Below are 13,861 nucleotides of genomic sequence, written 5' to 3'. Positions count from 1 at the left end.
ATAGTTTCACTTTTGTTGCCTTGGCATTAATCGGCGCCCACAATTAGCATTAAATGAAAATATAAAAAATGTATTTAAATTGGCAACACAAAAATACGAGTACAAAAATATCAATAATATTTCTACAATTTTTTGCACATCATCCATCTCTGGCATTGAGAACTTTGTAGCAATTAATGCGAGCTGCAAAAAAAAAGGTTGATAAATCATTGCCAAAAAATATAGAAAAATGGAAATGGAAGAAGTAAAGTTTGCAAAACTATTTATTAAATAAATTGGTGTAGATGATGTAGAAGAATTTCCCTTTTCCCAATGATTGTACAAAATAAATTAGTCTTTTCCTCTGTGTATTCAAAACACCAAAAGCCCAGTATTAAAAATTGTTGTTGTTATTTTAGTTTTTTTTGTTGTCTGACTTGATGAGCTCATTAAAATGATTTTCGCGCATTATTTGTGGGTTTTTTGCGCGTGTCTAATTTATAAATAACATTTTGGCTCAGACCTCAGTGAGAAACAAATACTATAGATGTGAGCGCAAGGTTCGTTCGTTTATAGTTTTTAATTAATTACAGCTGAAGCGTATCGCGTGTAACCCCCCAGATACTTAACCCCAGACTAAACCCTACTTCTTAACCCTTGACATCCCCCATTGCTTTGTGCCCTGGCACGCAATGTTCCCTCTTTCTGTCGAGGTGCAAATGAGTTGTCGCCCCATTTGCACTGTGATAAAATTGGTATTATAGGATTTGATTTTTACTACATGAATATACATTCTTGGTTATTATCGTTTTACGAGTATTTTACGAGTGGTTCAATAAAAACCGCTCGAAGGATCAACATTAAATAGTGCGAAAAACGATAGAGGAATATTAATGTCAATTCATTTAACTAGAATTCACTATATGATATATTCATGTAAAATATTACGAGAATTTACTTCAATGAAAAAGTTGAGATCTATTTCATATTTCATCTATTAGCATACAGTAATATTATAAATACATTAAAACTATTGTAAAGAAAGCGCAGCAAAAGCTACTTAATTCATTAATAAACAAACTGATTGATTTATTTCTCATTTCTTATCTTGCAGGTATGTTCCAAATATGCAAATCAAAGTTTTATCAAAGTGTCAACCGGGTAAGCCTAAAGGAAAATAATAGTGATAAAGACAAGTAGAGTGAGCACGACAGATATACAGATATATATAGCAGTATAAATTGTAACAGAAAGTAGGTCAACAACTTATAAACTTCCTACGCTTGCCATCGATTAATTAATATCGAAAACAATCGTTATTTAACCCTAGCAGCTTTCCACAGTTCATTTTCCGGTGTAAACAATTTCGAGTACTTCAAAGTCTCGCCCCGCTGAATTTTGTTTCGATTTACGCACAGCACAAATCAAACGCAATCGTCATCATGGTCGCCATGGGGTGTAATGAAATTCCATTGTGGAGCCACTTGAAGATACTTCACCCCAACTCTCTCTCTCTCTCTCTCTCTCACTCTCTTTCTCTCGTCAAGCGGAGTCGTTCCGTCAATTAAGACGAGCAGTAGTGAGCTTTGTATTGTATTTCTAATTCTTATATGCATAAGAGGGGAACAAAAACGTAATGTGGATGAAGAAAATTCTGTTGAGAACAGCAGAAAGCGAAACACATGACCCCAAAAGAAAAAAAACCAAAAAGTTGTGAAGCAAACGTAGAACCCAAAACCCCAAACTCAAACAAATCGAACCAAACAAAGACGAAAATGTAACTACAAAAAATGAAAAGAAAAGAGAGCGAGTGAAAAAGAAAAAATGTAATCATTGTGCGCTTCGTTTGCAAAGATATTGAATTCAATTCTAAGAGTGTTGTCTTACATGTCCCGCTTTATCGAGCGCTCTTGCATTCGCTCGATGGCAACAAAGATTTAAAAGCAAGTCGAGGGAACTGCCAAACTTAATAAGGGCTCATTTAATAACATGAAGAGTCAAAAAGTACTAAAGAGTAATATTTCGAAAAGTGTTAAGAATATTTAAAGCTGAGAGAAATTTGTTGTAAAGTGCACGAAGCTGTAGGAAATTATTAATTGCTGGAAAGTTAAGATATTGACATGTTGAATAATTGTTTAGTATATTAAAATACTATTATTACTAGAGAGATAAGTAAGTATATAGAAATGTTCAATATTTTTCAGTATATTGAAATACTATAATTACTCCAAAGTTAAGACATAGAAATGTTCAATATTTTTTCAGTATATTAAAATACTATAATTACTGCAAAGTGAAGATATAAAAATGTTTAATAATTTTATAGTATATTAAAATACTATATTTACTGCAAAGTGAAGTGAAGTGAAATGATCAATCATTGTTTTTTTTATAGTATATTTATATACTGTAAAGCAATATTTTTTTGGCATATGCACAAAGAGTGTAGAAAGTACTCATGCTTAAATTCGCTTCACTGCCTCGGCTAAGCATTATTTATTTATCGGCACAAAAAATGCAAACTAAACATTGACCCAAATATGTCAATTAACCCAAATGGAGCAACAAAAGTGAACACAAAAAAAAAACACAAATGGTGAAAAAAAGTCACAGAGAAAGAGAGACAAAATTGACTAAAATAGCTCAACGATCAAAATTGTGCACTCGTCGTCACATGAAATTGACCAAAAAGACAGTGAATTGTCTCCCTTCCTCCCCTTTCATTGACCAACGCACTACCTAGGGAAAACGATGTTGTGTTGTAAGGCGGCTTATCAGTGATACCGGCATTTATTATGCCTTCATGGCGGGGAGAGGGGGGAGGGGATAACTTATCGCGGCGGTCGCATCTTGAAGGAGCTGGAGGCAAACGCACCGCAAACAAACGAAAAAAAAGAACGAAAAAAATAAAAATAAATGAGCAACAACAACAAATTCTAATCAGCACAATTGTGTGCGTGAGTGTGGGTGTGTGTGTGTGTGTGTGTGTGTGTGTGTGTGTGTGTGTGTGTGTGTGTGTGTGTGTGTGTGCGTCGACTATCTCAGAAAGTAGGGCAACACACACAAATAATAACCCAAATTTTGGAACGCACGCATTTCCGACTCACTCACCGAAAAACTGCTGTCTATGCGTCAGACAGAGAAAGAGAGTGAGACAGAGACGGACACGGACACGGAGAGAGAGAGAGAGAGCAATCGAATGAGCATGTGTTAGAAAGAGAGCGTAGAACGCACCTACGCGTCATAGGCATTCGGCATCTTTCACTATTCTTTCGTAATGCTAAATGGGGTCTGTTCCAAAAAGTCTTTCGAAAATTTTCTTTTCTTTGCATTTACTTTACGCTGCTTTGAGTTTGCTGAGGTGCGTGCGGGGGTGTTCTATGGGTTATAGGTATTCCCCCATCCGATTCACGTGAATAGGTTTTTTTTAATCGGATAAGTACCTTGCCGTTGCGTTTACTTCCTGGTTCTTTCTCTTCAGGTGAATGGCGCGTGAGTTGTGCGTAGGCCTAGTTAAGGTCTAACAGGTCTCTTCTTCTCTTTCAGTCTTCAGTCAGTTGGGCACTTTCACAATACCCGTTTTTTCTTTTTCTTTTTTTTTTTTTTTGGGCGGTCAGTTGCCCCTGCCCCTGTCATGATTATCGTGATAAATAAATATAAAGAAAAAACAAGAAAATAAAACCTGGAAAAAACTTGTTCCACTTGTTCAATTCTCCACTTGTCGCACTCAGTTTTCGTAGGTGCTAAAAATGACTGAAGGCCAAACAACAAAATATAGATCAGCTGCTCTAATTGAATGTTCTAAATTACACTAGATCTTTTCATTTAGCTCGCATGCATAACACAAATGTTCTAAATGTATTTATTTATTTTCATTTAGCTCTCATGTTCAAATGTTCTAAATTAATATATTCTCTACTTCTGTCTGATCTAAATATATGTCTATGATCTAAAATAGCATAAACTGTTGACTACATTTTTGAAATAATATTTAAAGAGGTATTTTCTAAGATATTTAAATTTACCAGAATATTTTAGTAAAATTTTCACTTCAAGTCTTTTTTTAAACGAAAAATATGTTAGCCTAACTTTAGAAATTGTTTTACTATAAAACTCTTCGTTTCTAAAACTAGTTTAGATGGTGGATAATAAAATTTCCTTATACATCAAGACAACCCTGAAATAAATCAAATATCACACAATAAAGTCATCAATTAGTGGACATTTATAAATGTTCACATATCTGCTGGCTTGTATTTTAGTACAGCGTACTAAACTCGTTTTGGGGCACGCACAATATATCGCAGCGTTTGTTTATTGACGAGCATAAGGCAGTAAATACCGTCAAGTATAGCGCAATACCTTAGGCATTTCGATATGTAAATGAGTTGGAAACAAGACGAGCGACTAACTACACATTTCCTGAAAACGAGTTTTCATTATACTTGGGATTTTTTGAGTGTTGGCTTTTGTTTTTATCTCTTTGCTATTTGTCGTCGTCTTTTCTTTTGTTGAAAACCCATTTGGCCTTCACACTTGACCAAAGAGTTCATGAACTGTTTGGCGGAAAATACAAACAGCAGACTCGAGTTCACTTTTTGTTTTATTTGTATGTTTTTATGGGCTTTGCTTTTATTTTTTAATGATTTCAACTAATTTCGCGGGTTCAAGTTCAGGGTCGGAGTGTACTAAACAAGAGAGGAGCGCACTAAAAATGTTGTGAAGTGCGGAAGTGTTTTTAAATCGCCAAAAGTTCATTCAACTTCAATACATGCAGTTTGCAGGTAAAAACTCTCTAATTAGATATGATGTGTGCTTTTGGTGTTCAAGGGATCAATATATATACATATATAATGGGGAGGAATACTCGAACTTTATTGCTTTAGTATTTTTCTTTTTGGGAACTCTTATCAAAAGCGGCCAAAAATGCCAGTCAACTGACGATTGGTTTTTTTTCATTCTCTTTTTTTTTGTGTACACCACGCGAGAGATAACACAGTGCCCCACAATCGGACGGTTCAAATTGAGGTTAATGCGCGAGTGTGCGTAAAATAAACACACACACACACGGCACACACACTATACAACTACTCATGTGTCGCTGATAATGCACATTTGTGCTATTTATTTTGCTATAACCATTTTTGTTCTTGTTTCGTTTTTTTATTATTATTCTTTTCTATACAAGTGTGTGGCGGACTTAAGCAGCAACAATGTATAAACAATTTTTTATTCTTTTTATAAGCTTTTGCACTTTTTTTTTGTATTCCCTGTATTCCGTCGCATTGCTGATAAGATAAGCGAGTCTCTGGCTTTCTTAGTAGTCACTGTAGTACCTCTCTTTATATTTTTGCTATACAGATATACATATTTACTCCCATTCTTGGCAACTGAAAGTGAAATTTTGCACAGAAATTGCAATCAACAATAAAAAGAAAAAAAGGCAGCCAATTTTATACTATTGCATATGGAATGTTGTCGAAGATTTGACAGGAAATGCCAAACAAAAATTCCTATAATAATAGAGAAATATTCTTAAAATATACCTAATATATACCACAAAAATACTAAAGTGTATCAATAGCTATTTTTGGTCTATTGATATAGTAATACATTTAATATATATCCTAAAGTACAAGATATATCTTGAAATGCCGATTTCAAATATTCTATAACAAATGAAAAATGTTTAATTAAGAAATATAAATACGAATTCTACATACATAACCAAATTTACACCTGCCGAGTGTGCTCGACTATGAGATATACAAAACAAATACTGAAATATACCAACTTCTATATTTGATGTATCGATATAGTACTAAAATTTTTTCCATTTCCATTCAACCCATATTTTAAAAATATTCCAAATTAATATACCGAAACATACGAAGACTACAATTAAAATATATCGCAGAATACGAAATATACCATAGATTTTAAAATATTCCAGATTGTCAGCCAAAGCAACTAAAATTTAGCTACCAATAAATTAGTTAAGTATGCTGTTGAAAATTTCTAAAAGGAATGTGTAGAAAATTATTATTTGAATTTGCGAAGCTTTTTTCATCGATGACAATATTAATTGGCAATATAAATATTAAAAAAATATCTACTTTAAAGAATTAAAATGATGCCTGCAAATTTTCTTTACTGACGTCTTTAGTCTGCCAATAAGTTGGCCAAGATAAAGTCTTGTTTAATTTGAACAACTAATAATAATAAGATAAGAGCAACTCAATTCACTCGAAATTGAATCAGCTGGATTTATTGGTCAAGTAATAGTCGAGAGTTTCCACCTCATAGCCTTGAGCAAAACATTAAACATTATTAAGCCCACACTCGTCGAGTCCCCCGAGAGATGCTTCAGGAGCTACGAGTATTATCTTTTATGTACAAGTTTTTTTTATCTTTGCTTTGCTTGCAATTAAAAAAGAAAGTGGCAGCTGTGTGTGGTGTGTGGTGTGTGGGCGGGGCAAGTGTGGCATGTGGTCTGTGCGCTGCAATTATAAAAATTTCTTAATTATGCGCCACACTTCATTCACTTCAGCCTCAACTCGACTGAGGCTCAATTGGAGCCAAGTTAATCATCGCATAATTATATAAAGAAAAGGTAAAAACAACAACATTATGCGAAAAAAAGCCTATGCGAGACACAAAGTAAAAGTAAAGTGGAGAAAAAATATCAAATGAAACTATGCCATGCTCAACCGCAAGGCAATTTGTAGCTGCTCGAATCGAGCGAAGGCTAAAGTCGCGCACCATTTCTATGTGGCGTTTAAAATCGCGCCAAAAACGCTAAAAAAAAAAAACGCCATCAATTTGAAGTCGCGTTTTTTTCTTCGTGTTGTGGGTGTTGCTGTTGTCTTTTTTTTTTTTTTTGTTTGTTGAGTTGTTGCGCGAAACCTTCGCAAAGCAAAAATAGTATTAAGCTAAACAAATACAGCAAAAACAAAAATAAATAAATAAAAAAAATAAAAATTGTTAAAAAGCACGCACTTGCCTCGTTGTTTGTTTAGAAAACAGCGAGGAAAAAAATGTTACAAGGTTAAGCGCGGCCTGCGAATTTATTGTTTAAATTGAACAAATAAAAATTAATACTCGAATGTAATGAGCGCAGCCGCAAAACGCAGATTATGCCCAATAATTGGCACAATTGTGCAGATATTATAATTTTTCATTAATATTATACAATATTTTTGGAAGCGGACAAAAGCTTGATTATATTTTGTTTAGTTTGAAAGTTAAACTTATAATTATAAAAAGTATTTGTAGCGAATCTCAATTTATTTTTATACATTATAACTTCGTGCCGGCAGGAAATGTATGTAACAGCCAGAATAAGGCATCTTCAACCCTATAAAATATATATAATCTTGATCAGAGTCAAAAGTCGAGACACATGTTATGTTTGCACGCAGATCAAGTTTGTTTCAAATCGACAAAAATGTAATAATTGACAATCTGGTATATTTTGAATTTAGTACTATGTCAATATACCAAATGTATCATTTGGTATCTTTCAAATTTTGTGGTATATAAATTTGGTATACATTAAAATTCATTCCGCACTGTTTTTTTGTGTATCTCAGAGTCGAGCACACTAGACTTTAGATTTCTTACTACAAGATTGAATGATTTATTTTTGAGTTATTACCTAATGATAGCTTTATATTCTAAATTGTTTATTTTGGTGAATAGTAATATTATTATGTGATAGTAGAATCCATTATAAATTATTTTACAATTTTCCTTTTGAATACTCCCACAATTTGTTTTTTTAATTTTAGTGCTTTCTGGGCATTCACTGCTTTATATTAATAAATTAATTTCTCACTTGAGTTTCTAAGACTGTCAGTTTCCGTATTTGGCACTGACCTTGTCGGCCCGGCACTTTGATTGATGTCTTTTTGGTTTGTAACGCTAATTAAATAAATTAAATCAAATGCTGAACAATCAAGTGCAGAGTTTAATTAAAATTTTAACGGTGAATTTGCAATGCTAAAAAAATACTTTTGCCAAAAGCCAAATTAAACAATGTGTCGAGCAAATCAACAAAAAAAAAAAAGGAAAAAAAAAGTGTTGACCTTTACCTTTAGGTTTTCGTTTTAGCTTTAGCCCGCATTGTCTATTGTGTAATATGATATATGTGCTAAAGAGTACAGGTTACAATCCCCCGAAGTTGACGGTCCTCAACACGTGTTGATTGAAGCGCGTTAACTTCGCCTCTCAACTCTTTCTCCCGCTCGCTTTTGTGCGACTAAGAAAACAAAAGAAAAATTGCAAATAATGAAGGCAAAGCCACAACAACAATAACAATAGCAAGCGAATATGTAGTATATAGTGTATTTTGGAGTCTATATAGTACACACTTGAGCCATACAAATTGTACGAATCATTCGAATCTGTAGTCACACACTCACATCGATGTGTAGACGAATAATTCAAGTACGAGTCGCGTATTTTTTCGTCAATGCGAATCGAAAATAATTGTAGGACCGTGCCTGCTATTTGTGGCAAGGAGGCGAGGCGACGGGCCGGGGGAAATCCCACAGTCCACAATACAATTGAAATTCACAGTATATAATAAAAAAAAAAATAGGAAAGAGCAACAATAAATTTCTGTGGTTGTTTTTGTTATTGTTATTGTTGCTTGTGTTTCAAGTACAACGAGCAAAATGGCATTGCCAAAAAGTAGGACTGCGACTGCAAAATTTAAGATAATAGTAATAAATAATATTAAGAGCGTTATTAAAGTCCAAAAATACTAAATGCTTAGACCACGAAAACGTGCCCAAAACAGAAAAATTGCATAGAAAATTGTGTGAGAAAAATGATTAAAAATTATTACGAAAACAAATTGAAAGCAGAAATAAAGCTGAGAAGGTGTTAAAGAATTTAAAGATTAAGGAAAGTATTTTACTACTAGCTTAATCTGAGTTGAGTTAAAATGTTAAGGAATTGAAGAAGAACTTAACTAATTAATATTCTTCATTGAAAGTAATGTCATCAAGTGAAAGGTTCTAATGAATACAAACGATTGTACAGAAAATTGTGTGAGAGAAATTATTGACATTTGGTATATCGATATAGTACTATATTGGAAATACATATACCATATGGTGCAAAATATACTAAATTGTCAACTAAGATTTAAAATTCCGCTTACGAATTGAAAGTAAATCAAAAGCAAAGGCGTTGAAGAATTAAAAGGGTGGCGAAATTATGTAAATAATAATTTAATCGGAGTTAAATTAACAACTTTTTTGGTTATATTATATTATTCATAAAAAAATGTGAACAAGTATTTTCGACTAATTAATTCAAACGAGATTTGAAAGCTGTTATAAATAATTAAACTGAAAGTTAAAGAACCAAAAAGTAATAAAAATATATTCTTATATTCAAGAAAGTGCTTTACAGTCTAAATTAAAACAGTTTAATGAATTCACACGAGAAATCTATTTAATAATTACAACAAGACTTACGACCATTCAACAACAATTTAAATAAAGTGAAGAGGCGCTAAGAGAGTGAAATGTACAAATGCGAGTAACACCAAAAGAAGAAGAAGTGTGCTCCACACTCAACAGCTATGTAAATAAACGAAACTAGGCGTATATAAATATCAAGCATACGCAGCGTTTGACCAGCCACCAGCCAGTTAGTAACTATATAAATATTATAATTTCTATGGCATTCACAACTTTATTATTGTTAGAATTTCGTTGTGATTGTTATTGTTGTTGGTAGCAACTAAAAATCGTTAGAATATTTTGGCCAAAACGTTCATTGACCCGCACGTTCAAGGTTAAATGCTGATGCGTAATAAACTACAACAACAACAACAACAAAGGTAACTACACAACAACACACAACGCAACACAAGTTGGTTCACACTTTTTGGCTTAGAAATAACACGTTGCCTGAAGAGAAACAAACGACGGAAAGTATAATAGAAGCTTGAACCATGTGCGTGCCTCGCAACTCGCAATCGGACTCGACATCGAAATCGACATCGGAATCAGAATCAGAATCAGAATCGGAGTCGGACTCGAATTAGAATTGGACGTTGAGAATTTTTACTATTATGCATGAGTTTTACGTTGTGTCTATGTGGCCCGGCTTCTGTTTCGGCATCTGTTCTATTTTGAAGGGGAGTTTCTGCTGCGTCAGCGCACACGCGATTTCTATTTTCGCATCGTTCGGTTTCTTGGTTTCGGTTTTGATTTTCGCTTTTTTTTCGCATGTTTTTCTATTTTGTAATTTCGTGTGCTGCGTGATTATTATTATTATTCTTATGTAGATTACGATGACGACGATGATAATGATAATGATGATGATGATGATGATCGTTGGCAAGCCAAAATTAAATTTGATGTTTACTTTAACTTGCCAACACTTGCCCCCTGGACTCCTCTCTCTGACCTCTCCACAATCCTATTAGAACAACGAACAACGAACAGCAGCAAACACTAGAGTGGAACCTTTCTAGTTTCGTTCCGAGTTCGGGTTCGAGTCTCTTTCATATTTATTTAAGCCATGTGCTTCAATTTTACAATTTGAGTCTTTTGTTGTTCCACTGGCTTTTTGTCTAAAACAGCGTTGTTATTATTATTATTACTATTATTATTATTATCGTTGTTTACGTCTACTTGTGTGTGTGTGTGTGTGTTTGTTATTTTTTAATTAAAATAACAATGCGTCGCAATCAGAAGTGATTTATTAAATTGTTCTGACGCCATTCTCTCACTCGTCGTCGCTTTTATACTTTTTTTTTGGTTCTTGCTTTTCTTAGTGGGCGCCAAATATATTTCGCTTGCTGTTCCTCAGGCTTAGTTTAGACAACAGTTCGTTGCCTAAGTCTTTTGTTTTTGGCTACGCAAAAGTGCGCATGGAACAATTGGGAAATTTGTGATAGTTGAAAGCAATGAATAGCAAAGAAAATAGTATGCCGAAAAGAAAACATAAAAGAAATTAAAATAATTATATAATAGCTGCAAAATAATGACTTTCTTACAATTTTCTAAGATAAATCAGCAAATAATAGCTTAATCTTTATTCTTTGCTAAGTCAAAAAAAGAATTTATTTCATAGCTTTGCATTTATTTAAAAGTTAGAGTGAAAAATCAATTTTTTTTATTTATAAATTTAAAAAAAAAGTCTTGTCAGAAGTGGGATTCGAACCCACGCCTACAGAGTAGACTGCGACCTGAACGCAGCGCCTTAGACCACTCGGCCATCCTGACAGTTGAGACCGCGGAAAATCGAATCCAATTGGAATAAGTTTAGAAGAAGAAGAATGTGTGACTATTTATAAATACTACGACAAATTGACTTGATCATTTTTAGACGGAATTCAAAGCTAATGAAAATTGCATATTGTATTTTTTTATACATTCGCCCATTCATAAGCCGAAACTGGGTTAACAATTATCTTTTTAAATATGTATAGCAATTGTTGCTGTTTTTTTGTTGTTGACTGCTTTCTGTTTGGCTCAAAGGCGTTAATTGCTGAAATTTCTATTTGAAATATTTGCACACCGAACAACAAAAAAAAAAAAAAAAAAATGAAAAGATTTATTTGTCATACGGGACAAGCTGACAGCTGGGCGAGCATTTCAATTAGCAACACGCTTAATCTGCACTCTCGCATCAGCTGAGCTTTAAGTTGTACATGTGTGTGTGTGTGAGTATGTGTGTGTGGGCTGCCGGCTAACGGTAAATAGGCTTGTGTCCACCTTTTATGGGCATGTTGAACTATTGAAACTTGATTGTTTTCTGCGCAGGTGGGCAATAAAAAGATCAAACTTGGCCTACTGAATTCGAGTTGTTCGAATTGTTTTTATCTTTCTCGCATTCGATGAAAGCAACAATAATTTGTTGTTACACGAAAAAAAACTATTTAAAATTGTGATATAATAATATTATTATTTCGTTGGCATTCTCTTTCGTCTGTTATTCTAAAACGTGATTGAAATATCATAAATTAATAAACTATGATTAAATTTCGACTTCCGTAGGAATGACGAACAAAAGAAAAAGCGCTTCACAAATTCAAATTATATTCAAATATCGCGTGAAAGAAACGCAATAATAACAAAACTTGTTTTTCTTTATTGATATAAAATGAATGTGAATTAAATATTGACATAATTAAGATGATGATGATGCTAAAAGGAGCAATCCGAAGTCTCTTTTTGATACCTGGATTTTTTTTTGGCACGTTTTCTGTGTTCTCTAATTTCGGTAGCATAATTTAGATTTTGTATCTATCCATGTATTGTTGTCGTTCCGTAATTATCTGTAATTTTAAAGGCCTGTCATTGTCTTTATTTGTTCTCTCTCTATTTTCGCTCACTAATACTGTCCGTAAACTAAAGTCGAGTCTTTTAATTGCCTTAGAACTTTGAGCCCGAATTTCGTATGGCAGCTGCCGTCTGTTTCTAGCCACGGTCTTAACATTGGATATTATCTTGGCCAGTTTGTCAAAATATGTGTGTGTTTAAAGTTTAAAGCAACAACAGCTTGGCCAATTGGTTAGTTAGGTCTCTGGTGATGTCTCGACTGGTCTGGTCTGGTCTGATCTGAGAGGTCGCCCTAACGCTATCGGGGCCAAAGCATCAGGCCACCTGCTGAATGAATGGAATACGGGATACGGGATACGATGAATACTAACCGGAACAAGAGCTCGACGCATTTTCAATGAGGTTCTCTTCTCGTTTCGACTTGCCAAAGGGCAGCAGCCAAAAACGGGGAAGTCAGCTTGTTGTTTGTGTCAGTCTTAAAATTGCCTAAATTTATTTCAATCCTTTAAGCACTAATTTTAAATTAGATTCCAATTGCTCTTGCTCTGCATTCGGTTCTTTTCGCTTCGGTTTCGTTTCTTCACCATTTTGTCGGCGCTTTTTTCTTCTTGTTAGCAGCTGTTGCTCGTTTTTGGCCTGGCATCTGCTCAAATTGTATATCTTTTGGCTTTTGTCTTTTGTGTTTTGTCTTTTGATATGTTTTAAGTAGTTGGCAAATGTTTTGTGCGATTTTTATCGCATCCCAGAACCTTAATTGGCAAACAATGCAGAAAATGCAAAGCGCTCTTGCTCTCAACTTCGTTATGCCTCCATTTAATCAGACTCATCAATCAAGTGCGTAACACGCCAACGGGCCAAAAAGTTATTTCGTTCAATTACTCATGCCATAAATAATCGTATGAACAATAATTATAAGCACATATATTTAAGCAAACGAAAACGCACATTACGCATACGCCATGTGTCCAACCAGGAAAATTAATGAAACGAAAGTTGTCAGCGAACAGTGAAAAGCGAATGGCGAGAAATTCAAAATGAAATGTCACAAAAAACACACACACAAAAAGTTTATCAGACTTTAATGCATATATATATTATTTTTTACTATATACTGTGTTTATTTGTTAATGCCCAAGAAGACCTAGACCTAAATACATTCCTCAATATGCTTTTACTCACAACCATTCACATTCATATTCACACTCACTATCCCGCACACACTCATTATTCATAGACAGACAGCGGGGCGCGCCTAAATATGACACTTGCCTTACGTATTGCGTGTAGAACTCTTTTTTCCAGGGTATCACGTGTGTTCAGTAATTGTTGTACAACACTGGAAAAATAAGAATTTCCCTGCTACTTATAAACGATTAAAATTTAAAAAAAAATAAAATAATAAAGTAAATTAATATGTAAATTCATACTATATCTAGTATATAATCTATAAATACTGAAACATGAGCAATATTTAGTATATTCGGTATACATATGGTATATAGTATTTATTGAGTTACACATAATAAAACTAAAAATAAATTGCATACATATTCCTAATAAACAGTTTAGCAATT

The 13,861-nt window shown here is 33.8% G+C and overlaps 1 protein-coding gene and 1 non-coding gene across 7 annotated transcripts in view; one reads left to right on the top strand and one right to left on the bottom strand.

The window, feature by feature from the left end:
* Window positions 1-13,861, top strand: part of LOC117572673 (ecdysone receptor) — a 121,872-nt gene that overhangs the window by 83,097 nt on the left and 24,914 nt on the right. The gene's annotated exons all lie outside the window — the stretch shown is intronic.
* On the bottom strand, window positions 11,146-11,228 carry Trnal-cag (transfer RNA leucine (anticodon CAG)). Its single transcript has one exon. It is a non-coding gene; the product is annotated as a tRNA-Leu (tRNA).

The sequence above is a fragment of the Drosophila albomicans genome, chromosome 3, assembly GCF_009650485.2.
Source record: "Drosophila albomicans strain 15112-1751.03 chromosome 3, ASM965048v2, whole genome shotgun sequence".
NCBI classification, from domain to species: Eukaryota; Metazoa; Arthropoda; class Insecta; order Diptera; family Drosophilidae; genus Drosophila; species Drosophila albomicans.
Note: the sequence above shows the minus strand (reverse complement) of the source record. Positions and strands in the feature narration are given on the sequence as shown.